General features: G+C 50.3%; 2 non-coding genes across 2 annotated transcripts; both read right to left on the reverse strand.

The window, feature by feature from the left end:
- Positions 1–45: 45 nt before the first annotated feature.
- On the reverse strand, positions 46–199 carry LOC146856998 (5.8S ribosomal RNA). The gene has a single exon (XR_014980657.1). It is a non-coding gene; the product is annotated as a 5.8S ribosomal RNA (ribosomal RNA).
- Positions 200–781: 582 nt separating this feature from the next.
- On the reverse strand, positions 782–2,593 carry LOC146856999 (18S ribosomal RNA). The gene has a single exon (XR_014980323.1). It is a non-coding gene; the product is annotated as an 18S ribosomal RNA (ribosomal RNA).
- Positions 2,594–16,424: the final 13,831 nt, after the last annotated feature.

Genomic DNA, 16,424 nt, shown 5'->3' on the forward strand with positions numbered 1-16,424 from the left:
GAGCTAACCCTGTGACTGCCTCAGAGAAATCCCCGGGGCGATTGATGACCCTCAGACAGGCGTAGCCCCGGGAGGAACCCGGGGCCGCAAGATGCGTTCATAGTGTCGATGATCAATGTGTCCAGCAATTCACACTAATTCCCACAGCTAGTTGCGTTCTTCATTGATGTGCAAGCTGAGTGATCCACCACCAAAAATCACAGGCAACTTTTTGAAAATGTTCGCCTACCTGCGGGTGCAGTAGAGGCGGGAGGAAGGCGACGCCGTCCATCCGCCACCCGCGTGGCGAGACGGCCCAGGAGCCCCGTTCAAAGGCTTCCCCTCTGGGAGTCAGACTGCACCGTTGGGAGAAAAAAAACGTTACCAGGTGCCGGAGCGAAGGGAGCAGGCAGGCCCGCAGCCGCCAGTCCCTCCCAGAGTAACCGGGAGGGACCACGTGAGTCTTCAAACCCCTCAGCCCAGCCGCACGGGACCAGGTCGAACCGGGTACCTGGCAACGAGGGAGGGTTGCTCCACCTACGCGTCAGCCGTCAGCCGTCTGCCACCGGGTGGCCCACAGCCATGCCGGTGGGCTGGCTTTTTTCAGCTCACCCCACCCTTGCCCAGATCGGAGGCGCCGGAAGGGAAGAGCCAGGCAGCTCCCCATCCCGCACACCTCCCACCGAGAGGAGCTGGGGTCCCCTCACAGGCCCTGGGCCCCTTCTCTTCCAGGCCCACCCTGCCTCACACGAAGGGCTACTCCTCGGTCACCCGGATCCCGGTGAAGCTGGGACTTGGGTACCAGAGAGCCCAGCAGGCTGCAGGGCCTTGTTACGACTTTTACTTCCTCTAGATAGTCAAGTTTGATCGTCTTCTCGACGCTTCGCCAGGGCCGTTGCTGGCCCCCGGCAGGCCCGATCCAAGATCCTCACTAAACCATCCAATCGGTAGTAACGACGGGCGGTGTGTAAAAAGGGCAGGGACTTAATCAATGCGAGCTTATGACCCGCACTTACTGGGAATTCCTCGTTCATGGGAAATAATTGCAATCCCCAATCCCTAACATGAACGGGGTTCAGCGGGTTACCCGCACCTGACGGCAAAGGTTAGACACACGCTGATCCGTTCAGTGTAGCGCGCGTGCAGCCCCAGACATCTAAGGGCATCACAGACCTGTTATTGCTCGATCTCATGTGGCTGAACACCACTTGTCCCTCTAAGAAGTTGGACGCCGACCGCTGGGGGTCGCGCAACTAGTTAGCATGGAGGAGTCTCGATTGTTATCGGAATTAACCAGACAAATCGCTCCACCTACTAAGAACGGCCATACACCACCACCCACAGAATCGAGAAAGAGCTATCAATCTGTCAATCCTTTCCGTGTCCGGGCCGGGTGAGGTTTCCTGTGTTGAGTCAAATTAAGCCGCAGGCTCCACTCCTGGTGGTGCCCTTCCGTCAATTCCTTTAAATTTCAGCTTTGCAACCATACTCCCCGCGGAACCCAAAGACTTTGGTTTCCCAGAAGCTGCTCGGTGGGTCATGGGAATAACGCTGCCAGATCGCTAGTCGGCATCGTTTATGTTCAGAACTACGACGGTATCTGATCGTCTTCGAACCTCCGACTTTCGTTCTTGATTAATGAAAACATTCTTTGCAAATGCTTTCGCTTTGGTTCGTCTTGAGCCAGTCCAAGAATTTCACCTCTAGCGGCACAATACGAATGCTCCCGGGCGACCCTCTTAATCATGGCCCCTGTTCCGAAAACCAACAAAATAGAACCGGAGTCCCATTCCATTATTCCTACCTGAAGTATTCAGGCGACCGGCCTGCTTGGAACACTATAATTTTTTCAAAGTAAATGCTTCGGACCCCCAGGACACTCAGTCAAAAGCATCAAGGGGGCGCCAAGAGGCAGGGGCTGGGACAGGCGATAGCTCGCCTCGCGGCCGACCACCAGCTTGATCCCAAGATCCAACTACAAGCTTTTTAACTGCAGAAACTTTAATATACGCTATTGGAGCTGGAATTACTGTGGCTGCTGGCACCAGACTTGCACTCCAAAGGATCCTCGTTAAAGGATTTAAAGTGTACTCATTCCAATTACAGGGCCTCGAAAGAGTCCTGTATTGTTATTTTTCGTCACTACCTCCCCGAGTTGGGAGTGGGTAATTTGCGTGCCTGCCGCCTTCCTTGGATGTGGTAGCCATTTCTCATGCTCCCTCTCCGGAATCGAACCCTGATTCCCCGTTACCCATAGTCACCATGGTAGGCACAGAAAGTACCATCGAAAGTTGATAGGGCAGACATCCGAATGTATCGTCGCTGTCACGGGGACATGCGATTGGCCCGAGGTTATCTAGAGTCACCAAAGCGGCCGGGCGAGCCCAGATTGGTCTTGGTCTGATAAATGCACGCATTCCGGGAGGTCAGCGCTCATCGGCATGTACTAGCTCTAGAATTACCACAGTTATCCAAGTAACAGATGGAGCAATCAAAGGAACCATAACTGATTTAATGATCCATTCGCAGTTTCACTGTACCGGCCGTGTGTACTTACACATGCATGGCTTAATCTTTGAGACAAGCATATGCTACTGGCAGGATCAAACAGGTAGCTGCGCCTGCTGACGGGGTGGGTTCGGGGGGCCGCGTGCCCATCTCCCTGACCGGCAACCTTCATGCACCCCTCCCTCTGGGAGCCTGCTGGGTGAAGGAGCCCACCCGCCTGGGCGGGAGGGCACGCTGGAAGGGTGGAGAGGTGCGGTCACATGGGCACCGGCAGGCCCAGCCATCTCCCCCGGAAGGGAGAGGTGGGCCGAGGCGCAGCCTGAGGGAGACGCGGGGTGCCGGAGCCTGGCGGCGGCACCCCTCTGAACAGTCATTGCGAGCGGCTGTGGAAATGTGCTGGGCGGAGAGGGGTGGCAGCGTGGCGCAGGGGGCCCACGAACCTGCTGGGCAGAAGCATCTGAGGGCCTGGTGCCACCTGACCCCTTCCCCTCGGGTCAGACCACTGGGGGGCACGAGCTGCCGGGGCCACTCGGCCTTCGCTCTGCTGGTTAGGGTGAAGGGCCTCCCGCCAGGCGGCAGGCCCTCGAGTCGGACGGTCCATGCAGGGAGAAAGCTCCTTGCTTGAAACCGAGGCTGGCCAAGCAGTCCATGCCTAAATGGACCGAGAGTGCCCAATCAATCAGAGTACGGCTGGGGCATCCCATGGCAGGCTGCCCTCCTCAGGGAGTATGCTGGCTTAGCGTCCCTGCCTGCTCCCGGGGCAAGCAGGTTTAGAGAAAAACGACCATCGGGAAGGGGCCGAGAGGCAGGTGCGTACCCAAGCCCCTGGGTGCCCCGGTGGGCGGGCCCGGGTGCTGCCTTCCCCCATCTTGGCATCGCTGGACCTCACGGAGGTCTGACTGAGCAAACTCGGAGAAAAAAGACCATCAGGAAGGGGCTGAGAGGCAGGTGCGTACTTGGGTCCCTGGGGTCCCCGGCGGGTGGGCCCGGGTGCTGCCTTCCCCCATCTTGGCATAGCTGGACCTCACGAAGGTCTGACTGTGCAAACTCAGAGAAAAAAGGACCATCGGGACGGGGCTGAGAGGCAGGTGCGTACCTAGTCCCCTGGGGGCCCCAGCGGGTGGGTCCAGGTGCTGCCTTCCCCCATCTCAGCATCGCCGGACCTCAAAGAGGTCTGACTGAGCAGACTCTGAGAAAAACGACCATCGGGAAGGGGCTGAGAGGGAGGTGCGTACCCGGGCCCCTGAGGGCCCTGGTGGGGCAGGCCCGGGTGCTGTCTTACCCCGTCTCAGCATCACTGTACCTCACGGAGCTGAGAGGCAGGCACAGACCCGGGTCCCTTGGATGCCCCGGCGGGCAGGCCCGTGTGCTGCCTTCCCCTGTCTCAGAATCCACACGGAGGTCTGACTGACCCTCTCCCTACTAATCCGGAGGAGAATTACCCCCCTTTCTTGTAACCCGTGCACACAAGGTGACAGAGGGGACCCAAAGCGCGAATGTGCCCGACCTCCTGGAGCCCTCACTGGGATCGGGGAGGCAAATGAGCCCTCATCGAGATTTCGAGGGAAGACCCGCCATCTGGTCGCCCCATTGGAAAGCATTGCGTGCGACCAGATGGCCGGGCTCAAAAGGGAAGTCATCTGGTCGCTCTGTGCCCCACCTAAAGATTTAGCGGGAGCCGGGGCATGGGGGGCCAGAGGCCCGAGGCCCCAGCCATGGAGGCTGCGAGGGGGACCCAACGGGCCCTCTGACCCGGGGCCCGCGGACACTTTGAGAAGCAGGGAAGGCCTGCACGGGACCGATGGACCTCCGTCCGGGGCCTTTGGCAGAGCGGCAGGCCGGGGGACAGGGCCCGGGGCCGGAGCACCCGACCCGGGCCCCGGGACCCAGACATGGCTCCCGGGCCCAGAGGCGCAGGGGAAGCCTCCACAGGCCCACGGGACCCCATCCCGGGCACCCTGCAACATGGCAGGACCGAGGAAACAGCCCGGGGTGGGGAGGCCACCCTCACCGGAGCCCTCAGGGGCCCCAGCCGGAGTTCCTGAACCTAGTCAAGCAAGAGGAGGCTCCCTAGGCACAACGGAACCCCGTCCCGGGCCTTTGGCAGAGCTGCAGGCCGGGGAACAAGGCCACGCAGCAGGACCGAGAACGGGACCCGGGGTGGAGAAGCCACACTCCCCAGGGGAAAGGTGCGACCAGATGGCCGGGACCGAAAGGACTCCCATCTGGCCACCCGAGCCTTCACGGTAGGGCTTCTGCCTGCCCACGCAGGGCTCGGGGGCTTCGCATCCCGGGGGACTCGGGGACCCCGGCTGGGCCTCAGGCACGGGGAGGACCACCGGAGCTCTTGGGCCTGGACGCACAGGGGAGGACTGCCTGGGACCGATGGAGCCCGACCCGGGCACTTTGCCCCGTCGGGGCCGGAGGAAGGAGCCCCCGGACAGAGGGGAGGTGTTGTCTGGGCATAGCCCATCTGGTCCCCGGCAAAGAACCGCCAGCCCGGGAGGGATGTTCCGGCATACCCTGCCCCTACTAATCCGGAAGAAAGCTACCTCTCTTTCTGGGAACCTGTGTGCACCTCGAGACTCAGGGAACCCTGGGCACGTGCCCGACCTTCTGGAGCCCTGGCTGGGATCCGGGAGGCAAATGAGCCCTCATCGGGACTTCCTGGGCAGCCCAGCCATCTGGTCGCCCCATTGAAAAGCATTGCGTGCGACCAGATGGCCGAGGGGAAAGGTGCGACCAGATGGCCGGGACCGAAAGGGCGCCCATCTGCCCGCCCCAATCCGAGCCATAGCGGTAGGGCTCCCACCTGCCCTTGCAGGGGTCCGGGGCTCTGCACTAAGGACCCTTGTCCTGGCCAGTTAGACACCTGGCAGGCCGCAGGACGAGGGCTCCCACACCCCAGGCCCTGACCGAAACCCAGGCCACGGGGCCGGTCCCTGCTTCTCAACCCAGCCAGGCCGGGGAGATCGGGAAGCCTGCCCGGGCACGAGGGACCCCTGTCCCGGGCACATGGACCCTCAGGACGTGCACTCGTTTTCCATACATTTTTTTCCATAATTCCGCGTAGAGGCCTTACGCCAATTCCGCTCAGCCCTTCTCTTTACCAGGGAGACAGAGTGAGAGTGCAGAACTTATGAACAGGTGTGCTCATTATCATTTTATTGACACACATGTTGCTGTGTGGACCCGGCCATGAGAAATAAGTTACGGTGCTAAGCATCGGAAAGCACCGGCACAAATTAAGCACTGCTCGTCAGACTCTTTTATCTCAGGATCGCATGTGGTATGTAATGTTCTCTAATAGTCTCTAAACACTTTGACTATTTGAGGTGTCCCCCCAACTAATTCGCCTTCAGTTGTATGTATCTGCATAATTGTATTTTCTCCTCTAGGAGGTCATGTTAGCTTAGCAAAAGTCGCATAGGTCTTTCCCCTTCAGCGTATATACGCTCTGTTGTGTATCTACTGAGGTGTGTTGCTTCTGCAGCGTCGAGCTCATTGTATTCGCTAATCTGCTGGCGTATTTGTGCTAAGGCCCTGGGTCTTCCACCCTGTAGTAACATCTTTTCCAGTGCATGCAAGGTCTTTTCTGTCTTCTGTAGCTGTGTACAAATTGCCCTGAGAACGCTTGCGTGCTTCGATATATAGTTATACCCCTAATGTAAACTTTGAATGTCTCCCAGATGGTGCACATCTTGGGCACACTGCCATGATTCGTGGCAAAGATTTCATCTATTGCATCCCCCAGTTCTTTATGAAACACTGGGTCCAGCAATGAATATTGCGGAAAGCGCCATGTGCAATCTACCCGTTGTATATCATATATGTCTATTTTAAGCAACATAGGGGAATGATCTGATAAAGCGTGTGCCATATGGGAGCAGTCACTAACATTGGACATGATCGTCCGGGAAGCAAATCAGTAATCTATTCTGGTATGGGTGTCATGTGCCGCAGAGTAGTGCGTGTAGCCTCTGCTTTGAGGCACTTTAATTCTCCAGACATTAACCAAATCTTCTACTGCTGCTAATGCGGCTATTGTTCTGGCCACCATGGATGGTTTTCTGAGAGGCCCCTTGGACCTATTCAGGCCCGGATCCTGCGTGTAGTTAAAGTCCCGCCCCAGAATTGATGCATGTGTGAGAATGGCGCTATCTGAGCATGCAGCATCTGATAGAATTGAGGATCATCGTGGTTTGGCCCGTATACTCCGACCAATAAAATTTCAAAGTTCTCTTTATAACATCTAGCTATGACAAACCGGCCATCTTTATCCGAATCTATTTCTTGCAATCTCAACCCAGACTTTCTGCCCCCCCAGACCAACACCCCTCTAGCATGAGATGTAAACCCTGAGGCAATGTATGTCCCTCTCAGTCTTCTGGGAGATAGTACTTTTGTACCCTGCGGGAGATGTGTTTCCTGAAGGATGGCCAGATCTGTGTCACGTCTCTCCAAATATGCTACAACTTTATGTATTTTCCTGTGGTCGTTAAGACCTTTTACGTTCCATGTCATGAACTTAGCTTGCTTTTTGGGATTGGTTTTGTTAGTCAGCCATCATCTGCCCCTCTGTCCCGATAGTAAACATACATTATTTGTGAATTTCCTTCCAAACTGCACGAAGACTAATAAGGATTTTACATTTTGCGTCCTGACAACTCTCCCCCCAACACCCCTTCCCCCAACCCACGCCGTAGCCGAAACCCTATGGCTAAGCAGTACTTCAAAAAATAACCTCCCCCGCCTTTTACCAAACATAACTCCCAATGTGGAGTACACTCGAGGGCAGTGAAAGCCGCCCCCAAACTTCTCCCTATGACCTATTCCAACCGCCTGTAAACAGAATCCAGTCTAATTTAACTTTATTTCTGTCACCTGTGCTCAGCACCTCCATGTTACCCCTTCTGATTCAATAAGATTCTACTAAACTGCAACGCCACATCACCACCGTTTATGCTTGTTCCCATGACTGCAAATAAGGAGCATAATTATTACCCGCCCCCCTTTGTCACTTAATTTCTTTTTTGTGTTCTTGTAGTTAGCTCTGAGGGCCTTGCGCTCTTACCACCTTACTCAATCCGAGTTGGCTTCTGCTTCGTCCTGTGCTACTGTCGTCTTCTTCCCTCGTTGCTCCTTGCTGCACCTGTTAAGTTCCGTTTGGAGCATCTGTGGGTCGTGATATATTTTAGTTTTACCGTCCATAATGACACGCAGTCTGGCAGGGTACAACATTGAGTATTCGTAGTGCAGTTCACAACGCTTCCTTTTCATAGGCGCAAATTTCCTCCGCGCCTCTTGAGCTGTTGGTGTGAAATCAGGGAATAATGCAAGCTCTGAAACTTCGTACTTCAGGACTCTTGGCTCCGGAGAGCTCCGTCCCCGTTGCGGTAGTTTAGCAATCTTGCCTCCACTGGTCTGGGCGGTGCGCCTGGTGGTGGTGTGGGGGCCAAAGAGCGGTGTGCATGCTCCACGACGAATACTGTAGAGAATGTGTCGCTGCCCAGTAGAGTGACAAGCAGTTTTTCTATAAACAGTTCCATGTTCCCTGTCTCCGTGGATTCAGAAAAGCCCAGAATTCTTACGTTATTGCGCCTAGAGCACGATTCTAAATCTTCTGCTTTGTCACACAATGTTGTGAATTGCCTTATCCAACTTTTTCTGTGCTGAACCAGCCTACGTCTGCAGGTCCTCCGCCTCCGACACTCTGCGTTCTACCATGTCCAGTCACTCTGCGTGTTTATCAACCCTCTCTAGGGTGACCAACTGGCATTGGTGCAAATTCAGGACGGTGAGTGTAAAAATTCAGGACAAAGGGTCAAAATTCAGGACACAAATTCAGGACAGGAGGTCAAAATTCAGGACAAAACTTCAGGACAATAGGTACGTTTTACAGACGCATCAGAGGAAGTCGTGCAATAGTATATAAGTAAGCCCAACCATATCCAAACATATTCAACCATTTGCAAACCTATCCATCATGTATCCTTCCATCTATCATTTCACTCATCCATCCCTTCATCCATCCTTTCACTCATCCATCCATCCACCCTTTCACCCTATCCATCTGTACACTTATTCATCCACTATTCTACCCATCCAGCCATTCACTCATCCATCCAGCCATTTACCCTTTCACCCATCCAGCCATCCTTTAACTTACTCATCCATCCACCCAGTCACTCATCCTTCCACCCATCCACCCTTTCAGTCATCCATCCATCCTCCCTTTCTCTCTCCATCGACCCTTTCACTTAGCCATCCTTCCTTCCATCCATCCATCCATCCATCCATCCATCCATCCATCCATCCATCCATCTACTCATGAATCCATCCATTGACCCTATCACTCATCCATCCTTTCTCTCATCCATCTATCCTTTCACTCCTTCACTCATCTATTCATCCTTTTGTCCATATACCCTCCCTTTCACTCACTCATCCATCCTTACATCCACCCTTTCACTCATCCGTCCATCCATTCACCCTTGCACTTATCAATTCATCAATCCAGCCATCATTTCACTCATCCATCCACCCACTCACTCATCATCCATCCTTTCACTCATCCATCATTTCACTCATCCATCATTTCACACATTCATCCACCCTTTCACTCATTCATCCACCCTTTTACCCATCCAGCTACCCTTCCACCCAGCTATTTATCTTTTCTCTCATCCATCCTTCCAGTCACTCATCAATCCACTCATCCTCTCTCATTATCCAGCTATTCAATCTTTCATTCATCCATTCAACCTTTCACTAATTCATCCAGCCATCCACCCATCCCTTCACTTACTCACTCGCCCACCTTTTCATATTAATTTTGAGCTGAGCCTTTTTGAGAAGAGGCCCATCAAGAACTTCACCCTCGCTGCAGGAGCCATTCCAGGACTGGGACAGAAGCCACCCAGGGCGTAGGCAGGATGCACCACAGGGGGGAGAGGAGCCATCACTGGGGGGGGGCAGGAGCCATCACAGGAGGGGGAACAGGATCCACCAGGGTGGGCACAGGGGTGGGCATGCAGTATTCTAGTATCATCTTGGTCTCTTCCAGGGTGGGGTAGGGCTCCTCACCCCCTCCTGGACTAGACAACGAGACGACAGGCTCTCTTTCTAAGATGTTAGTTTTGCCATCCCCCACTGTGATGTACAGTACTTAAAGGAGATACTCCAAGAGAACTGATTTAACTGATTGTCCTCCATACTTTTTGAATCAGTGTGGGTGCGATTGTGCCATTTCTTTATTTTATTACATTATAGACTGCATGTTTTAAGAAGGAGGTTTGCTTACAATTTAGTGACAGTAATTAAGCTCTGTGCAGAGAACCATGTGCTGCTTCGGGGTAATCAGGGCCGGTTCTAGGATGTTTGGGGCCCTGGGCAGAAAGGGAATGTGTGAGGCCCCTCTAAATTGCAGAGACATGACGTGTTCAGGGCTGTTTGCATGTGAATAGATGCCCCTGAGCCTGAAGTTGCAGCCCCTCCCTCTCAGTCACCTTCAAGCACCTCTTAACAGCTCATCAAGGGCTGAAGGTGTGAAGGTCGCCATCCCGCTGGGCCTCTCCAATGCTGCTGGGGATCTGAGCTTTGGTGCTGCATCGGAGTCTGTTGCACCCGATCTCAACAGCATCGGAGGCAAGAAGGGAGGTGGGTGGAAGCTGTGCCGGCTTTAGGGTGGTGCGACCGGTGCCCGGTTAAAATTACGGACAAATGGCGTCCGTTAAAGAATCCTTCACGGACAACGGACAGACGGCCGAAATTACGGACTGTTCGTGAAATTTACGGACGGTTGGTCACCCTAACCCTCTCAGACATACGATCCATTCTGTATGCCAACGAGTCGATATTTCCATCTATAGTAGTTAAGCTCTGTTGCATGGAGGCTAGTATTTTCTTCAAATCATCACTTGGGACATTGTCTGTGTTATCTTTGTAATGAAGCATAAACTAGCCTTTTTGGGTTCATTTGGTAAGAGGCTTTATTAGAATAAACCCCATCCATCAACGAGCCGGACAAACTGCCGACTCAGAACACAGCAAAGACCTGGTTCCACGTACGAACACCGAACGTGGAACCAGAACATTATCACACTTCTTCCTTATAAAAATTGAAATGACATCTTCCACAAAACCCCCCAAAAACCCCAACATGAATCTTAATTCCTTGAAAAATGGAATAGAATGGAAAAAACCACACAAGACATAAAATACATAAAACAATAAAAATGGAGCAACTATACGTGAAACATCAGAATTAACATCTCACAAAATCATGAAGATAACCTGGGCTTTTACAAACCCTTACACTCTTACGAATAGGCCGACGATCCTCACAGGAGGAGATACCCCTGAAGAATCAGTCTCACAAAAACTGTTACGAGCTGGACTAACATGAACAACCCGGCTATGATTCCAGATACGTCCATCATTAGTTTTAACTGCGTTTTTGAATAGTTTCACCACACTTTTTGTATCAGTGAATTTTGACCAATTAAGGCGTCCCACCGGAGCCTTGACTTTGACTCTGTCCCCTACCTTGAACTTAACAATCTTAGCAGATTTATGATTGTCAACATAGATCTTCCTTTTCCTTTGTAGAGTAATTTCCTTTTCCTTCCATTCACCAATACCATTATCTTTTAACCCTTTGTCCAATGTCATCCATCCTGGACACAAAATGGTGTTCGGAGATCTCCCTTTGAACAACTCAAAAGGCGTCTTACCAGTAGAAGAATGAGGTGTAAATCTGTACGCAGAAATCCGACGTTGTAATTCATCCTTCCAGTTCAAATAGTTAACCCTCGCCAATTGTATACTCTCTTTCAATGTTTTGTTCAACCTTTCTACTGCTCCTTTAGCCTCAGGATGATACAGCGAAATCCTCTTATGTTCAATGCCACACTTCAATAAATACTCCTCCATTTCATGTGAACAGAACTGGGGCCCATTGTCAGATAGTATGGAAACTGGGAAACTTTCACGCTTGAAAATTGAATCTAAAAATTTGATTATACATTGAGTAGTTATGTCTCTCACAGAACTTACTTCAATCCACCGAGAGTATAAATCAAGCAAAACAATCAGATAAGGAGTTTGATGTTCACCATTAAGTGGACCAACAATATCAATTGCTACTTCATCCCAAGGACATATGGGTAATCTCCTACAAACCATTGGAGGATGTCTGGGTTTATGAATTTTGTCACTTAACGAACATGGCACACAATCACGTACAGCCCGTTCTACCATAAGATCCAAACCCGGCCACCAATAATCATGACGGATTCTCTCTTTTGTTTTTGAAATTCCCATGTGTCCTTCGTGTGCAATCTGAACAATGTTTTCCCTCAAACACTCAGGTGGAACTAATCTTGTGCCTCTAGTTAAAATACCACCCACAACAGCTAATTCACTAGAAACTAACAACCATGGTTTCACAAGACTGCTTTCTTTTCCTTGTGACAATAACTCCATCACACCCAACAATTCTGAATCCTTCTTCAACGCCTCTTTCCACTCATCTTCTTTTATCACCCCTAAAGTGATGTCACACACTTTAACCTCAAATTCATCTTCCATCCCTTCTCCACAACACAAGTTATTAGAGTCCACACTGTCCACTAAACGTGATAGACAGTCAACCGACACATTAGTTTTACCAGGAATATATTCAAAGTTAAAATTATATTCCTGTAATGAGATGACCCACCTCCTGATCCTAGAGGAGATAGAGTCAAGACCTTTTTTCTCAAAAACTTCCTTTAGAGGCTTATGATCAGACCTTACTGTGAAAGAAGTGCCCCAAACAAATTTCCTAAATTTGTTCAACGCCCAAAAAATGGCAAGAGCCTCTTTTACAATGACCGAGTAATTAAGTTCAGCACCCCTCAGACACCTCGATGCGCATGCAACCAAATGTTCCTGACCATTTCTCGACTGAAAGAGCAGAGCCCCTAAACCTTTGTTGCATGCATCGGTCATGATGTAAGTCGCATCACCTGGTTTAAATGCTTTTAAATCAGGAGCATTCTTAAGATCCATTTTAATTCTCAAAAACTCATCACTACACAACTCATCCCACAGAAATTCTGCATTTTTGCACATTAACCTTCTTAGATTAACAGTTTTATCAGCAAAATTTTTAATGAATTTGTTATAAAACTCTGCCATGCCTAAAAAAGAAGACAGTTCCTCCTTTGAACACGGTTCTTTCAAATTCACTATAGTATCAACCAACTCCTTCTTTGGTCTGACTCCATTACCAGAAATGTGGTGACCAAGGTAATCTACCTCAGTTCCCCCAAATTTACACTTGTCACAACGTAAAGTTAGACCTGCTTTGAGTAGCCTCTACAGAACCTTTCTAACTCTTCCATCATGCTCCTCAAGGTTTTTCCCATATATTAAAAGATCATCCTGATAACATCTCACACCAGGAATCCCTTTAATGATATCATTCATAATCCTCTGAAACACCGACGCTGCTGACACCAATCCAAAAGGCATTCTTAGAAATTTGAATGCCCCCATAGGGGTTATAAATGCAGTCAAATCTTGTGAGTCTTTGTTAAGACATACTTGAATGATATGCCGAAGCCATGTCCAATGTACTAAAATAGTATACCCCTTCTAATGTCGAAACCATTTCATCAATATTAGGAAGCGGAAACCTATCCACTACCACCTCTTTATTAAGAGCCCTAAGATCCACACAAAGACAAATCTCATTATTTGATTTCCTGGCTACCACAATGGGCGCCAACCACTCTGTAGCCTCCACTGGTTCTATCACCCCAACACTCAGTAACCGATCCAACTCTGTTTGAACTGCCTCTTGCACATTGATAGGAATACTCCTTACTTTCGCTGCAATAGGTCTAGCACCACACTTGAGTTTAATTCGATGGCTATACCCCTTTAAACAGCCTAAAGTGTTTCTAAATAAACCTTCAAACTCCTTTAAAAATTTGTTTTCCACCTTTTCAATCAACTGTACTTGCACAGGTGGGTTGCTATTTGGATTTAGAATAATACCCATACGTGCCTGATGGGTCCAACTCAGCAAATTGTCACCTTTCTCCGCCACATACACCTTTGCATCCGTAAACCTTCCATTGTACTCCACACAGCTCAGAAAATACCCCAACATTTTTATGGGTGTACCCCCATAACCTTTTGGTATGACATCTGATTTTAGCAACTTGACATTTCCTTTAAAATTCTTCCCAAACTCTTCTTTAGATATGAACGTAAGGTGAGAGCAAGAATCAAATTTCATTTTTATCCTTACATCCCCCACCTTGACCCATTCAGTCGGATGTTCAACACCACACTCATTCACTTGGAAACAGACCTCTCCCACTTCATTTTTACCATTTGGATTGTTCCTAAAACGACAATTTTTAGTGAAATGACCCCTCCTACCACAAGAGCTACACATGACCTTAAGAGCAGGGCATTCTCTCGCATTTGCTTTGTGGCCAAATTTACTACATCGATAACATGTGCCCTGAAACATGCCCCTCCTTTCTTGAGGTACCCACCCTGCCTTATTTTCTTTTCCTTCCTCTCCACTCTTGTAGTTGACTGAATCCCCTTTCTTTTTTACCTGACACACAATCTCTTCCTCTTTCTCTACATGAGAAGACGTTTTTCCCTCTTTGCTCAATTCCCCCACACATTTGAGCATATGTTTGTTCCACCCGTTTAGCAATAGCCATCACCTCCTCTAATGGTGGCTCATCCTTTAACCAAAGCTCCTCTCTTATCTTGTCACTGCTGCATCTTAGAACAAACTGATCTCGTATTCTCTCCTCCACTAGCTCACCAAATTTACAACTCGACGCTAACTTCCTTAGAGCAGTAACAAATTCCTCCACTTTTTAGAGCTGCATCTACCCTGCACTGGAAGAGAAACCTAATCTGCGCCTGCCGTGCTGATCTTGGTACCGGTACTCTCCCTGGCTACAGAGAAGTGCCGGTACTGACGGCAAAATAAATCGGAGGTGCCGGTACTCAGTACCTGTGAGTACCGGCCCATTTAAAGCACTGAGTGGCACACATCTCTTCTCTGGCACTCTCCCTTGCTTGCGGGCACTTCGTCATGAGCCGGAACTGACTCGTTGGGTGGCGCAATGCAGCCCTCCTCTAGAAAACGGGACCCTCCTTACCCGGAGCGGGCGTGCACTTCAGCAGTTCCTCTCTCCGCTCACCGATGCAGCGGCCTCGATAGTCTCCAAGCAATCAGTCGCAACGCAGGCTGCGCCGCCGCCTCTCTCCAGGCCGCGTGTACTCTCCGGCCTAGTACAGCCTCGGTTCCGGCAAGATTTTAAAAAGAGGCACAGATTCAGGTTCTGGATAACCAGGTGACCTCTTGCCACTTAAGTGGGTCGTGTTGATTGCAGTTATATGTCCGATTCCTAAAGTATTAACTGGCGGTCGTCGGAGCTGATTTACTCCACAACCATCTTGGGTCCCGGCTAGCTCCACACTCCTTTCAGGTTTGCAAGGGATTCTGAGAAAAAAGGTTTGTGACAGCCACGAAAGTCCCCCAGGTATCTTGTTTTTGAAAATGTGCAAGTTTGCTTAGTTTCCCTGGATCTCGGCTGAGCTAGAGCCCAAAATCCAGAGTTACCTACTGTGCAAAGGAAGGGTCAGTTGTGAGTGGAAACATGTGATGTACCCTGTCTTGGGCAATTGGCCTACCCACACAATTGAGGTGCCATGTCTATCGGGAGACCTGGGGAATGCTAGGTGGAAGGTAGTTTGTGGCTCCCCACAGATTGCTGACATTTCCATCACAGAAATAGGAAAATTCGTTTTTTTGTCAAAGTGTGAGGTTTGTTTGTTTTCACTTTTATTTACCAGTATTCCTGCCTGGTGGGGAAGAATTCTAGTAGGGTGGAAAGCTGTTGGGTTCCAGTTTTTGATTGACTTTCCGGTTTTCATCGTGTCACCCTGCCCATTGTCGTGCCCCCTTTTAGGAGTCCCGCTATTTTACCATGAACGGTGCGTGTCAGGGCTGAATCCAACTCCTGCGAGGAACCGTAGGCTGCCAGCCTGATGCTACATAGTTCCAAGGTGCTGCAACACCCACTGCTTTCCTTTCCTTGGAGTGGTTACACCACGTGGAGGTGCCTGGCTCCATCCTCCGTGGGATCCATCTTGGACGAGTTTGCCCAGAGCATTCGAATCATTTTATGCTTTTTGTTTCTCACAATCTTTGTTTAATTTCTCTTTATTTACCAGTACTACCACTTGGTAGGGAAGTCTTCCAATAGGAAGGGATAGCTTCTAGGCTCCAGTTTGATTTTTTGTTTGTCCTTACAGTTTTCAAGGTGTCATCACACTTATAGCCATGCTCCCTTTTAGGAGGTAAGCTATTTTACCATGAACGGTGCACGTCCGTGCAGCGGACGCATGCAGTGGGCATGCCTAAGGCAAGACCATCTGCACCCGTCCACTCCCAGACGCACCAGGGGCCAAGATTCGTGACCATTTTGGGTCAACTCCCTTACATTACTCTAAACAGGAACTGCTGGACAACTCAGAGATCTTGTTTAATACTTGCAGCCACTCTCTGAATCTCCATAATTCAGAGACTCACTGCAAAAGTTGCAAGTTCTCAGTTTTGGCTTCCATGCTCACAATAGCGGAGGTAAGTGCAGTACCTCAGTTGCAGTACTCTGCTAAGTTGTTTTCATTTATTTGTAGGTCGTAGGTCAAATTCAAACTTGAGGTCCATCATTTCCTTGAAGAGCATCTGCCAGACACCGTTTTTCTGACATAGACATGGCTTAACAAGGATTCTTTCCCAGACATATTACAAGTTATCCCACTAGGTTTCGCCATTGCGAGCCAGGATCAGCGAATGCAGAGAGGGGGAGGAATCACTATTATTTTCAAGCAGACACTTCACTGTACCA

Source organism: Triturus cristatus, chromosome 3_2 (assembly GCF_964204655.1).
Source record: "Triturus cristatus chromosome 3_2, aTriCri1.1, whole genome shotgun sequence".
NCBI lineage: Eukaryota > Metazoa > Chordata > Amphibia > Caudata > Salamandridae > Triturus > Triturus cristatus.